The sequence below is a fragment of the Lepisma saccharinum genome, chromosome 25 (genome assembly GCF_977018435.1).
Source record: "Lepisma saccharinum chromosome 25, izLepSacc3.1, whole genome shotgun sequence".
In the NCBI taxonomy this organism is placed as follows: Eukaryota; Metazoa; Arthropoda; class Insecta; order Zygentoma; family Lepismatidae; genus Lepisma; species Lepisma saccharinum.
The window spans coordinates 32,998,148-33,014,598 of NC_139253.1; positions in this window are offsets into that span (position 1 = coordinate 32,998,148).

The window sequence follows — 16,451 nt, forward strand, 5'->3', positions numbered from 1 at the left end:
ATAAACCTTCATTTCGTTTTTAACACACTATTTCAGTCACTAGAGTACGCAGGAGTTTATTTTAGGAAGGGCTGGAATTGTAAAAAGTCGATATTACATAGCTGCGTTCCAGGGGGGAGGGGGTTTGAATACACTATAAAATGTTTCGTAATTGTTATTTTTAAACTTTATTTTAAAAGGTGTTCAAAAATGGTGAACGGGAGTTATCTTAAGGGGAGTTGCATTTCCTTCTTTGTTTTTTCTCAGAGTTCTTTACTATTTTCATTTGAAAAATTTATTTTTTCAAATTTTTTGGATGGGTTGTAGCCCTATTAGCTCCCCAATGCGTACGACTCTGACTCCAGTAATAAATCATAGCACTGTGTATCTTGTGTCAGCGTCTTACGTATAGGGTTCTTCTACAGGCTTTAAATTTCGATATGGAAAGTCCATTTGCTGCTTAGGGATGAGTTAATAGTAGGCGTTTCGAAAGGCAGAGGAAAACAAAAATGCAAGGGATTTATATAAACATAAATGAAAATAATAGTGACTTCATTAGAGATATTGACTAAATCTCTTGAAGACATTATATTTAGATAAAAACATAACTGTCATTTAATAATAGACTAATAACTAGTATAAAAGGGCTAAAAACCTAAAATTCACACGTCATTATTGATTGCATGGTGGTGTTTGAGTAGAATGTCAGACCAAATTACGAATATCCATGACCACTCACAAACACGTAATTTGACATTAAAACATTGATTAATCGAGCCCTCCCCACTGGCGTAGTGGTAACGCTACCGCCTTGTAATCAAAGGGTTCCGCGTTCGTTCCTCGGTGAAAATACTCGGGTAATTCAGATCCCACTTTAACCTGTAGGGTCAGTTCCTCTGTGCATGAAGTGGACATAAACAACAATTCAACAAACAATTAAGACAAGCTTTGACTTATGTTGTCACGACTATATTGATACAAGAAACCAATACCCTCTCTGCTTCCGAATCGGGAAAAACGTTGCAAACTGCGTATGCCCAAGGTGTTATTATGCCCTTTTCAAACAACTTCACTTTCCAAACACATTTTCTCTTGGGTAGCTCTCACACTGACTGAAGTAGTATCTAAGAGGCAGTGGAAAGAGAAGAAAATGATGTGTCGAGCAGGAAGTAATATATATATATATATATATATATATATATATATATATATATATATATATATATATATATATATAGCCTCGTTTTTCTTATGTTTGAATGTGTGCATAAAATGGTTGTCCGAGCTTATCGGATATTAAAAACCTGTCTAAATACACGAGAAATAACCAATATGTGAAAATGCAAACGTAATGCACAATTCGAAATAGCCTACTATATTTGATTACCTTAAGTTTGAAATCTGTAAATGAATTCATTACATATGATGAAGAAAGAAACTTTCATAGAAAATAACATTTCTGCACGCATGGTAAGTTGTGCATAGTGCAACTCTACCGCATAGCTCTGCATTCCAATGTACGTGGATAACTTCACCTCTCGCACCTGACTACAACAAGCCAGTCCCCACACTGAAAGTACAAAGCACTATGTGACTTCACAGCGAACTTACTTGTGTGTGTTTTAAAAATGAATTCATCACAGTTATATTGCACGAATCACGTAGCGTTGTTTGAGCTCCCTTCGAGATGTTAAGACAAAGGACGGGCAACATTTTCCTGTTCTGTGTTCAGTGCACGGTATGATTTCTGTTACAAGAGCTACGCGGAAGAGACGTTTTGTCCAAGGTGCATTGTTAGCAGTGCAGCTTTCAACTCAGAATACACCAGTACAGCTAGTCTTTCGAACATCAAATTGATTCTATCGGCAACTAGATTTCCTTACCATACACACGATATTTAACTTCCCATGTTGTACAGGTTCATGGCCATATATGCACTTCAGTAAACATTGCACATTAATTACAGTATAAAAAAACAAGGCTGCACAATTAGACGCTACAATATTTATCAAAAGAGTTACACTTACCTATGTTTCAAAGTCTGTCATACTTCACATCTGCTACTCCTACGATAACCTTGACCAATTATGCTGTACGTACGACTAAGGCGAAAACGAAAATAGTTCCAGATTTTACCGCTAGAGGGGAGGTAAATCAAGGAATTGATAACATTCAATGCGAATGCTTTGGACGAGCACGTTTTATACCTCATAAGTAGGGCTAGGATTTTGATGACCTTAAAATTGCCAAAAAATGACCTTTAAAAATGCATTTATGACCTAATACATGCAAGAAAATGCCCTATAAACTTAGAAAAATGACCTAAAAATTCTGAAAGATTTGCGAAACAAATGTATAAACCACCCAAGAGAAATTCAAATTACAAATTAACGTTACAGTATCTATCACATGTTTATTGCATATGGTAGTACAAGTAAGAAAGTTCACTTTTTGTCATCTTTTACACTTTAAGTACTGAGTTGCAGTACACAAAGAAAATCATAAGAAAATTTTCAAAAGTGAATGATTGTCGGTTGTCGGACAAGAGAGTCTTGTACTACATGAAAAAAATTCTCTCGACTTCCACCGACACAAGAGGAGCGTACTTGAAATGAACAATATCACTTGCTGTTAAATTACTTTCAATTCCATGGAGTGCAAATCGTCGCTTTCAAGGCAGAAGGGCGTATCTAACATTTTGTAAATTTTACAGGAGAAGCAAAAGAAGTTTTGCTTGAAAGGTTGAAGTTACTCAACTTTTATATAATTAAAAGTAGCTTGGTAATTCTTTGTACAGTTTTTCGGAAAGGTCAATTGTTGTATTTCATGTGTTTTTTACTTTTCTAATATTTATGAATTGTGAGAAAATTGAAGGCAAATACACATACGCCCTTCTGTCGTGAATGACTTTCAAATAGGAGTTCTATGTAAACTCGAGGCGTATGTTGTAAGAATTTTAATTCCAACACACTCTACACTACAATTTTAAACAATGACACTCTTTTGTGTGTTATTACATCTCAATGTAGTTGTGTGGTACATTATATTACATCAGAGATTTGAGTACTGCGGTTTAAACGTCAATATCAACAAAGTCATCAGCAGTATCGTCAACTTTGAGATTACTGAAATATGCATGATAGTCTGTGGGGATCACTCCTATGCTACATATATGTACCAAGTCCTTTTTCTTTTGCCTTGAAATAGGTAGAGATGATGAATACCGTGGTGACAGGTGTTGTACTGAGAGTCTTCGAAGTGGGTTTTTACGTACTTGGAGCGCTGAAAATTCACCCTTCATTTTTGTTTTAAACATAATAGTGTCGTGATTGCCTTGATCAAACTTTAACCATCGAAGTTTTTGCCAAGGAACATCCTTTCCTTCATTATCTTTGGACGTCAGGGGGAGATATATTTTTCTGACTTCCTCGAAATCATAAAAATCAGTTGTTTCCATTGAGTATACAGACTATCCTGATGGTTTTCTTCTTGCAAGTTTAGCCACAAGTAGCCAATCTGGTGGAGAGTAGACATCCACGCTACGCTTTGAATGTTCAATTGCACTGTGCATTGAGCCAACTTCCATTTCTGTGTTACCAGGCTCCAAGAATTTGTGGTCAATGGTAGTGTTCACGGCATAAAGACACATTCCAGCAAATTTCTTGTTCAAATTTTGCCCTCCGCAACAGTCAGAATACATAGTAACATGTTGCACATTTGATGGTAACTGGCGCAAATATCTGAGAACACATGATGAAATCTCGTCTGACCCCCTCTTTGCTTTGGTTTCGTCCCAGATGTAGCAGTATCCTTCTTGGGTTGCAAGGTCATAAACAGTAAGATTGTATACGTTAAGCTTTCTCACATAATAGAGAACTCCTGTTTTACATGATGGAGTTGTTAGGACTTGTTGTAAGCCAAAGCAAATAACTTTCTGACTGCTATCCGTCAGAGCATTGGCCTTGTCCAATCGCTTTTCGTCCCTGGCTTCCTCCTTCTTACGAATATGTTCGTCATAAATTGCCTTTTCTTGATCTTTTTCTCTTGGGGTAGCTTCTGAAATTTTACACACACTTTGCACTGGTCCGTTTTTGGTTTGTGAATTTTAACATTTAATTCCTTCAACAGCTTCCAATAAGATGTTCGTCCAATGGCACGTCCTTCATCAACTCTCTTTTCCTTACAATAACTTCTGTAGAGAGAATAGTTTTTCAAGAGAAAGTCCTGGATCTATGAAATAAATTCTTGACGTTGACGCTCTACAATAATGAGATTCAACGCGCGGAATAGACTGTATATGAGATTTAGCTACTTCTATTGCTTCTCGTGAGAATGAATTTTTGGGAGCATGCTTACCCCTCATATCTGAATCTGTATTTCCTGTCTCAATACCTTTTGTCAGAGCAACACGACAAGCCTTTTCACTAATATCTAAAGTGCGAAGAAAACTCAGCTTACAAACTCGCACTTTATATCCCGCTACAGTTAAAAAGTATTTTAATGTGTTCTGTCTTCTATAGATTGCACCTTCCGTGTTCCCCTTTCTTTGTGCGTACGTTCTATGTGACTATACAGAAAATCTCTTTGTCGCTGAAGGTCGCCTATGCTCCAATATGACTTACTAATGCTCACTCTCGTATCTTTATTTATAACAGTAGAACAGTCATAAGTACGTACATTTACAGGACACCGGCTTCACTTTGCGAGCAGGATGCACTTTACCTGTTGTTGATATGTACTCCTCACCTAGGTTACGTTTCTTCTTTGCTGTCTGCCTTTTACAAAGTATTTTTCTGTAAACACTGCAGCTGGGTATGTTATCAGAAGAACCCTCTTGATGTTCAGTAGCACCATGGCAACTAGGCTTCTGTGTTGATGTACTTGCAACTGCTTCCTGCATAAGATGATCAGGATTTGCATCTGTGGGAGAAAAGGAAATGACCATAAGAATCGTAAGGAATTCACAAGTGGGCAAAGTAAATTCCAAAAGTTAGAATTTATCTTATTTATTTCAATTTAAAAGAGGTGCTTCATCTTCAAGACTAACTGGAACCTTGTAAATTTGATTAAAAGTAGGTATAGGCAATTATTAACAATAATATAAATACTGCATCTGTGAGGATGCGTGTTAAGACTTGCACCGACTTCAGAATTCATAATTTTCATAGATATGTGATGAAAATCGTAAAAGAGAAAAGTTATTTGGAAATTCAAGTTTTTCATTTGATCTTTTCTCTTCCTGGATTAATTAATAACAAAAGTAGAACAAATAATAGGTTGAAAATACTATACCTGCTGCTGGATCATGGTCAGGATCATTATCGCTATCATCTTCTAGTTCAGGGAAGTAATCCGAGCTATCATCATCCAACGCAGCAACTAGCGTCCTAATATTTTCTTTCGCGACAATTTTGCTTCGCCTGCTCATTTCTCGACTTGCATTAAGCTCTAACTCTTAAAGAATGGTGTAGTTCCACTGTAGGCAACTGTGCAGTCAACAATGATTGATTGATTGATTGATTTAGTTTATTTTACTTCGCGTTTTGTGCCTCTTGGCTAATTTGCGAAGATGGGGATGAGTGATGAAATGATGAAAGTGATGAATGGACATTCACAAACAACCAAGCCCGACCGGATTCGAACCCGGGACCCTTGGCGTCGCAGCGCGATGTGCTAACCACTTGGCCACAGGGTCGGGCTCCAGTCAACAATGCAAAAAGGCAACCTTGCAAAAGGAGAGGGTGATAACTAGGGACATTGAATTTTCGCGATGCGCGAAATCGCGAAATGTGAAAAAAGATGCAATTTTGAACATTCTGCACGTAACTACACCACCAATGATGAAATATGCATGAGTTTTATTCGCGAAGCAATGCGAAATGTGTGCTTTTCCACGAAATGAACGCTTTTTCGCGAAATAACCGTGAAATATCATCAAATTAAGTAGAAAACACGCAGAAACCGGTAATCGAGGTTTTGCGCGCAAACTGTCGATTTGTAACGAAACGTTTGCTTAAAGTTTGCAGCTGAAGAACGTTTTATCTTCGATCACATCAGAAAGACGATGCAAATTAGGATTTCCCATGCACATAATCTCAGTTCGAAAACTTCGCTCCCTGTCAACTGCATTCCTTTCTTCCCCCGAATGTCTACTCAACTTCCAGTTTCATTGAACTTGGTAGCTGTAGCAGCGATAAGAATGGTCTGTTCCCGCACATCAAGGGAAACAATGGTGTCATTTGTGTTCAGTCATGAATGAATTTTGTTTATCATCATGGGATTTTCAACATGTGTTTGTGTATGTGCAGTAGTGATTATTTTATTTGTTGGACAGCAAGGATATCCTTTAAATTCATACAATGAATAAATCATTTGAGATATGCAATTTAGAAATGAAGTGATTTTGTGTTGATGTTTTCTTTTTGGTTGGACAGCTAAGTACTTGTGTATGTGTATAGTATATATATATAAATGAAGTAGTTCATCAATTTATAGCTCTTTTGTATGTTGTTTCCTTTCATAAGGAAACAAGTGTGTGCCAATTTTTTTTTCCACCGCTGGTATATACCGCTGATCTAACATTTTATTTACCGCTCTCCTCAGTTTTTATTTACCATAAATTTGTTTGCCTAGTGATAACAAACCATTGTCTTTGTTTCTTTACTTATAATATCATATCAACAATCAATAACAAACAGGTTCATTCAACAGAACAACCTTTGACGGCATTTACACTTAAAGAACAAAATAACACGTCGACCTATGTGTAAGGGCGTATCATACAAAGCAGCACCTTGTGGAATGCAAAATATTCATGGCAGAAAGGCGTAAGTGTCACTTAGGCCTTTATGCCTTGAACGAAACGTTTAATTTTACATTAACGCCCGTATGATTTGTGCTTCTCAAGGCCAAACGAAAAGCCGTACAAGTACCAACTTTTGCCACCAGGTGCAGGCCATCAAGACCTACAAGGAACTGCAGAAACGTCATTTTCCAAAAAAATGTTACTTACGCCCTTCTGCCTTGAAAGCGACGAAATTATTTCCCTGACAAAATGTCCGATACAGAGCACAAAACTTTGTACCCCTTGTTTTTTAATAATAATAATCCGTCTGCGGACAATATATTTACTGATAGAGGGGGAAATCACATTGTTTGAGCTGAATTGTTACACAACAGCTTGTATCAACAATATTGCACAGAATTTCTTTGTCTCTTCAAACACAGTCGTTCAGAACTGCGCTGAAGGCAATGAGACGAGAGTCGGGAACCTCTCTCTTTCAAAGGGTTACATTTGCATGTAAAATGTCCCTTCTTTTATCAAAATGTAGAAAAATGCATAATATGACTTTTAAAAGGCCAAAAATTGACAAACGGTTTAAAAAGTTTAAAAAATGACCTTTACTCGAAAAAGGGTAAAAAAATGCAAAAAAATGCCCTAACTAAGGCATTTATTCACTTACATGTAAAACACGTTCCTATCTAGTTATGCAATGTTTCTGCCTTACAAAAAAAAAGATGCATTTGCATCAAAATCCTAGCCCTACTCATAAGCATTTGTCATGTTGATTACTGTTCACACTCAAATGTGGCACAGGTTCCGCCATTCCTATGAACGGCGATAATTTGCAAACCAAACTCACCTAAGATGGGTTACGTTTTATGGTGCTACTATTAATATGTTTTGAGTTAGCTGGTTAATCTTGGCTGTTCCATTGCTTGAATTGAGTGTGAAAAGAGAAACTCAAGCCGAAACGTTTGAAATTTCGCTTAGCGCACATGATACCTAAAAAAAAGCACTAATACAATATGCTGGTAATATCGTATAATGGACCTTAATAATGGAATTCATATTATCGTTATATAAGTTCTATGCATTTAGGTCAACTAACGATTCTTACCAAATTTTATGGGATTAAATTTTCACTTCACATTATTTACGTCTAAAATAATACTAAACATATTAACAAGATTTACACACAAGTATGCTGCATAGGGTAAGTTCCTCTAAGAGCGTGCGGCCTCTTCACACCGAAGAGACACGCGACGCGAGACACGAGAGTTTCACACCAAAGATACAAGCTGTATGCGACACGCGGCAAGCGACACTTGTTTCTTGCTCAGTTCGCATGATGATACCGATATAATTGCATTAATCAGTTTATTAGTCACCCGAAAAAACTTAACAAGAGACATTGTTACATGTAAATCGCGTTTTAAAATTTGTGCAAATTATTGAAACTCGGGAGATGCATGTTGTGCATGAGAAACGGAAAAATAATACTTTACGCACTGACCTCAAACTATGTACGCTATACTTACCAGCTTGGATAAGGCGAAGACCTAAACACTACTCCGCGTCAGGTTAAGTTTGCAGCAGATTTTATGTATTAATCCGCGCGGGAACGGAGCTCAGAATCATCCGTGCCAGTCTTGCCTTAACCACCGAGCTCTTCGTATCGCAGACAATGAGAATCGGCAGTATTGTCAACACCTTAACATATCAAAACCCGTACATGCATATCAAGCGGAATGCATTTTTGCTTCTTTTTATCCCCTGAACCATACAATTTTTAAAGTACTTTCTGCGCATAGATTATGTAATAAATGTGTCCCGACTTAATATAAATCGCGAAATATCTTCGAAACATGACGGCATGTGTGTATGTGACGGGCACGCGCAAAATAAAAAAAAACAAAGGTAAAAGCAAACGACAGGCCCCTCTTGAATTTAATGAGTCATTGTTTCTCGTTTAGAAATAAATAAATTTATGAAAATCTTGGTTGCTTCGTTCGCAATACATACTTTACTATAAGATACACGCCCTTCAAGTTTATACTACCAAAAAAGCATGATTTGTTATTGGTAATATATACTACAATGTAGTGAATTGTCTGCTACTATTTCTCTGTTTGGTTTCAATTTATGAATCACTTCACTAAACCAGGAGCCAAAATGTTGGTCCATCCATTTCTAGGTAATAATCACCTTTCCCTTTCTTTGCACGAAACAGTAAACATGCGTCTTCCGCCAGTGCGTGAAACAATAAGCCTCTCCCCCCTCCCCGTCGTCGGTTGCTTCAGCCCTGGCGGTGGTTTTGCACGCTCCCACGGATGAATCAATGTATGACCCGCGTTGACGCATGCCTCGTCAAACAACAAACAATCGTTTTCTACTCCTAAACTCAACCGCAAATCATTCAACATCCGAGACAGTTCATGCGCTCATTGACGGCAAATGACCTCACGCCCTGTTTTATTTTGGTCTTGTTGCCGTAAGGAGGAATATGTATTTAAAACAACTTGTTTAACTTTGAAGATAATAACACTCGGGCAAAGCCGGGCACTGAACAGGAGACCTCGATTCAGTCATTCTCGCAGCTGTACAGCACGAATAGCAATGAATCACGACAAAAATAGGGTTAAAATAGTGGGATGTGCAACACTGATATCACTGATTCCACGCGCTTTGCAACGTATTCAGTCTCACTCGACTCGCTTTTGAGCTTTTGTGTTCCTTCAGCGCTACCGATTACCCAGTTGGCGAATCTGCGGATTCAAGTTCGTCTGCACAGTGATTGCAACCGATCAAGTCCATACCTGCTAATGAATGTATCATTTTATCTGTATATTACACATTAAATAACTGTTTTGTTGCAAGTGTGCAGTTGTGTCGGAATGGAACCAGTCTCAGCGGAACTATATTCTGCGCGCACGTTTGGATCTACATATGCGAAAACCTGCTGCAAACTTAACCTGAGGCAAGGCAAATGGTTCTCAACCTTCGTGAAACCATGTCCCGTATTTTTTTTAAGTCAATGCCCTTAGCCTAAGAATTTTCCTCGTAAATACCTTTACAGTAATAAAGATTTTATGCATGAATTGACATGTACCCATGAAATTAAATATTGATAAATAAATTCTAGCATGATCAAAAGAGTAATAATACGTAGTTGGATTACGTGTAGGATTCTTGACAAATATAAAAATATGACTGACGAAGCGGTAACGTCGTTTCCTTGTAGTTAAGTGATCCCCGGTTCGACACCCAGTGGAGGCATATAGTGGCGCGGGCTCCACTTTAAACTGTAGGTCCAGTCCTGATTAGTCTATTTATGCATAAAATGGAAACTAAAACTCACAACTCAAATATGATATTTTGATTGTGTTATTTGTTAACCAATTTCATGATAACTTTTCGCGGCTCAGTATAGTTGATACGAGGGCCCGGCGGTGGAGAAACAATGCACTAGAGTACTTTACCACGTTGACTGATATATTTTGGACTAAAGTGTCTCCATGTGCTAGCTATTTAAAAATAAAAGCAGCCACGCCCTCAATGGCCAAACACGTCCTCTTTACACGACGTTGAAGGCAAATTACAGCCCTTAACTGCATCAAAAACTTGATAAAGCGAAAAGAACGTTGTGTTTAAATCTTAAAAACATTGTACATATGGATACTTTATTATATCAACAAATTAGAGGTTCGAACATGTTGTAAGGCCTTCGGTTGGGTTCTCTGAAAATAGCTCGTTGGGGGTGACGTATTCACTGCGCATTCGCGAACAACGAACTAAGGCGACACGATGCATGGTATTGAGAAAACGGCACAGTCCGAGAGACACGTAAGTGACATGTGATACGTGCAGCTTGCCGTGTTCGCTTGCAAGCGACACGTGTCTCTTGCAGCGTGTCGCATGTCACGTGTCGAGTGTCTCTTCGGTGTGAATTCTCAAGATTACGCAGCTTGATTTTGGAAGGCTGGCAGCATTGCAGGACGCTGCCATTTAGTCATCAGAAAGCTGCACGAGTTGACTGTGTACACGTCGTACCTGGTGGCTATTGTGGTATTTGCCGTAAAGTTATCGGTAAGTTTTTGTTTCTTTGCCTGTTCACTGTAATATTGAACTCTTGCATATTAAGGGTTATGATCTGGTAATTGTAATCATTTGTTTCAAGTATGGTAATAAGTGTTAATATACACCACAACGTCGAGCATCAGACATATGTGAGAACGACTCCCCTGCATGCTGCTGCTCCTGGCCGATGAATTCTGAACCTTGTCTTGTTCCATTAAGAGTACGCAGTGCATGGAGAAGTCAGAAAATCAGAAGTTCTCACATCTTCACCTTACAAAAACTCTGGCTTCAACTTCCGGGACTCTGCAAAAAAATGGAACGACATAGTGACAACTAAACCAGTGTCTTCAAGGAAAATTGTGCAACCTCCTGATTATGCAACTCCAACGCCAGCACAAGAAAGTTTCTGTGATGAACAGTGTGTGGATCCCATAATTGAACACTGGGTTCAGTGCGTAGGTTGTACTCAATGGTGGCACGAAAAAATGTGACACCTGTCAGTGCGTACTCTTGAAGGACATTGTGTCCACTCTTAGAGGAACTGTTGTCTAAGAGTGCGCAAATGTTTAGAAATAATACAAGTTTATTATTACCTGGACCTTTGTTCATATGTATTCAAAAGTCAATGTATCAATATATGTTTTAGTGCAAACTGTTTGTCGTTATAATTATTTATTTAGCTTATGTGAGGTTGCAAAGTGCGTACTCTTAGAGGATTTCCCCCTATATACTCACACACACAAATTTTGTGACTTGCCGGATAGTTAAATGGATGCTACAGTATGCCAAAACAGGCTTTTTCAAAAGTATTTTCTTTCGCTCTTCAGAATTGAAAGGGTTGGACGAGATAGTGCCAAAGTACATTTTCATACTTGTGACACAGACTTTAAAGTTTAAGCAAAACCACAAACCTGTGGTTATATTCGAAATTACTTCTGCCACTCGAACTTTGTAGTCTAGCCCAGTGGTTCTCAAACTGTGGTACTCGTACCCGCAGGGGTACATGAACGACTTGAAGGGAGTACACGATCAGCTCGGAAGAGAAATGTCGAGAATATCCACACGACAACATTTTTGCTGCAGGTGTGTAGAGCAGATTTAATTGGTTCAGACTTCATCCATTAACCTCAAGAGGAAAGTAAGGCTGATTTCGTCACTGCCACTCTTATCTTTGTTCCATATGTTTTGAATAAAATACTCATTCGAAATCTGTACCCATTTCATTCTTCAACTCTAAACCCCATGATTTTTCTCCTACATCAAGAAGGTTGCTCTACAGGCACAATTTGTCCACTGTAGTCTTCACACGGAGGCTCTAGGTGCTAGAAAATGTCCAAATAGTATGAAAATTCTAGTAACAGAAGTAGTGGAGACAGTTAATTTCCTAAAATCAAAAGCAGGCCATTCCAGATTATTTGCAATCTTATGTGAAGAAATGGATAACGAGCACAAATATCTTCAAACTATCTACAAATAGTTCAAATTTTCTTGCAATTGCGAGTTTAGAGATATATTTTCAGATGAACAATAGATGTGCAGGCTAGCTTTCTTGGCTAATATCTTTCAGCGCTTAAATCAGCTGAATAAAGGTCACAGGGTAAACATACAACGGCCTTCATGGTTCACGACAAAATAAAAGCTTCAAAAAATAAATTTCAATTTGGAAACGACAGAAATTGGGAATGGACAACTGTCATTCTTTTCACTCTTGGAAAGTTTCGTACATAAAAATGAACTCCAACGTCATGAGTGTAGCACTTTTCGGAGACTTAGACAGCGATTTCTGGATACGAGGCCCTTTTCTGCAATGGAGAATTCCAGTCTACCAGACTTCTTTTCAACGAATCATATCAAACAAACTAGTCGTAAAAATTGTAAAAGTAGAACCATCCAATAAAACAATAAACGTGGGATTCTAATGTTTCATTGTTTACCATCTTTCCACCCACAGCCCGAATGCCATTTTGCTCTATACACGCCTCCAACACCCCAACAATCAGGCAGCCAAAAATAAATACCCGAAACCCACTATTCGGAGAAAACTTACAGTGGGGGTACATTAGACGTTTAGTTACGACCAAAGGGTAACTGTCTTTCATATCACTTCATTTGAAATGTTTTACAAGAGGATTGCGAAAATAAATGTGGCTTCACACTATCTCTCTCAGACCTCTTCAATTATATTGAGGATTGGTAATGATATTGTGCAACGTTGTATGTGACACAAGAATGAGATTGCCATATCATCATAATCTGATCATCATTAATTCCCATTGATGTGATTAACTTGGAAAGGTAGAAAAACAATCAAATAACCGAAATTGAAATATGCATAAAATATGTTAATTAGTTGGGATGGTAAGGAAATCGAAATCTGTAGGTCAAGATTTAAAATCAGGTTAATCTTGTATTCATTTATGTATGGTATTATATATGTATTATGTATTCAGTATGTATGGTAAAGCTACCCCTTGCAGATTACTTTGTTTGAGTTTGTTGTTGAGTCCAATTCATACCCAGAAAAGGTCTTAAGAGACTGGACCTATATTTTAAAGTGGGATCCGAACCACAATGTGGCTTCATCGGGTGTCGAAAGCGGGACCTCTTGATTACAAGGCAACGACGTTACTACTACGCCATTGGGGAGACCCCCTAACACATGCCAAGGAGGTATATGGGGGGGGGGGTACATGGAGGTAGGGAATTCCCAATCTTGGCGTGATCAGCACCATCAACCAGCCGCTTTAACTTCCTGGTATCCATTTATTAGAGACTGGGTGAACCCCAGAGCTGTTCTAAGCGGGGACAAACAAAATTGTAAAAAATAGAACTATAAAATCACCCACCTCAGAAATCGAATGTCTCTCTCCCGCGTGGCAGTCTTTACGTCCTAACGACTGGCCCACCGCTGCTCATTGATTGATTTGGCGTTTTTTACTTCGCTTTTCTGCCACTTTTGGCTCATCGTGAAGGTGGTATGAATGGTGACAAGGCCGGGATTCGAACCCGGGATCATTGGCCACCGCCTCTCATATTTCTACTATTATAACCTTATTCTTCTTCTTCTAAATGCGTCAGTTTCTACTAGTTTCACTCTTGTAACTTTTCGTGTTCAAATTTCAACGATTTATATATATTACATGCTTCATCGCCTATGGCAGTGCTTATTCAACTGAAGAAATCATATTTTCCCTATTCATATCTCTGAAGTACACATTCCAATTTCCTTTGAAGTTATTGTAAACCGATCACGATAAATAAAATCTGGCTTGTTAGTCATAACTTGCTGTCTAAAACAAGCCCTCCCCCCTCGCAAATGCTCTTCTCACCACCGGGTCTGCCGAAAAAGTCAATATTCCTGAGAACCGGCCAATTTCGAATTCCGTGTTTGTTTCTTGAGTTGGCAACTGTGCTTCATTCGCTTTCAAAGGGGGACGGGGAAAAAATCGAGGCCAATCTAAGCGGGGTAAAGTCTGGCACCACACGATCGTCAATATTACATCGAGTTAACCACTCTGGGAGGGAAGTTTTCCGATATCCAGAGAATGGTAAGGAGGCCCTCACTTTTTTAGGACCTTGTTTGCTCGCTGCTTCAATTCCAGCAACGTTCTGTGCCGAAATTAAGCGGGAAAGTGGTAAAGAGGCGAGACACGTTAAAGAGTAGGCAAAAAGAAAGATACAAAAAAGAGGCAACAAAAAAGGTGAAACTTGTGTAATTTATTTTCTCGTCAGGTGATTTGACGATTTTTTTCTCCCGATCGAGATTTTCTGATACAAAGCTATTAATATTATAAGATGATTTCAACAGATCTAGAAACATATCTAGAAATATATTTCGGCGTGTATCAGAAATAATAATAATCTTTAAATTCAATTAATTATATTAAACATTAATAAATATATAAATTAATTAATATTGCATTGTTATTACATGATAGGTAAAAAGATGGTAGGCTATAGGAAAATAGATATAATATCATGTATTCATTATCTAGCTTGATTGTACTTAATATCGCCATAATATGAATCATTATTTAATATTAATTGAATAACAAAAAAATGATGTTATATCCAGTTGACGAAAAGTCAAGTTCTTGATTAATATTTTATGCATATTATCATAAGTAGTATTGTGCATAAATCTTCTTTGGTACTGGTACTGTCTTTCAAAGCCGTATAATCCCAATCTAATCCTTGCCTTCCAGTAAGTTCAGAAGAAATAACCATCGATTATACAACAAATGCTAAAGAAGTACATTTTACGATTCAATTTATGTACTTGGTATGTATTTGGAGGCGGATGAGAACAAAACTCGCCTGGTAATTAAGGAGTTCAGGGGTCGATTCCCGGTTAGAGCGCGAGAGCTGGACTATTCCAATGTATTTTTGTTTTAAAACCAATAAGTTGCTGACCAAGGCAGTTTATTAAGATAAAAACACTTAACACGTAACGTTTCGACCCTGTATCAGGGTCTTCCTCAGACGAAGAACTAAACTAAACTGATTTTAGTTTAGTTCTTCGTCTGAGGAAGACCCTGATACAGGGTCGAAACGTTACGTGTTAAGTGTTTTTATCTTAATAAACTGCCTTGGTCAGCAACTTATTGGTTTTAATATGGAAGCAAGGCTTAATTATATTACAATTTTGTTTTAAGTGTTCGGCATAATCTCCTCAAGTGTGCAAATTTACTTTTCTCCGACAAATCTTCCCAACTCTATCATCCATGTTGGGAGATGATGACAAGTGTTTTAACAAATGTTTTTAGTTTTTTAGAGCGAGTCTCTTACACTTTTTCTGAGGAGGTTTGTAGTGTCCCCTTATCCTTTTACTGTGTTGTGCATGTCCATCCAGGTCCCTTTATAACCTTGTACTTTTAACCTTTCTGAAGGGTCTCTTTACATCCCTTTTTAACCTTTAAGGTAAGGTTTTAGATAAGGAGATATATCCTTGCATACTTAGAAGGTGGTAAACGTGACGAAGCACCAAAATCTTTTAACATCGTTCATTCATTCATTCACAATTCGACCAGGTAACTATCCTTCGGTAAAGCAATTGATACAAATGATATGAATGCTAGCGTATCCGTCCAGCAAGTTAGTTGAAAGCCGTTTAAGCAATTGATTTGATCACAGAAATAAGTGCATAGCCATTTATTCAATATAAAAATATTTGATGTGGAAATTCAGTTGCAATGCACCAAAATAAATTTGCCTTCAAATGGTGAAATAACCATACTAAACATTACATGGCATAACTTTATTATTACATGTCTACAATATATACATTAACGTCACAAACTCAGTCACACAAAATAAAAATCAGATGCACATAGCTGCGACAATGTCACTTGTCTTTCGATAACTCACAATTTCACACATTTGCATTTTAATGTTTCCATATGGACACAAGGAAAGACTTTTTCTATACTCGAATGAACTTCATCTCTAAACTTTTAACTTATTAATTTGTCAGTGTCTGAAGGTTCAGACTTCAAAATTTTTTTTTATTCTTAAAATTTACTGCATTCCAAATGTAGATTTATATAAAAAAATATTAACTAGAAAGAGAAATTACAAAATATATTATCAATGTCTGCATAAGAGATCAATA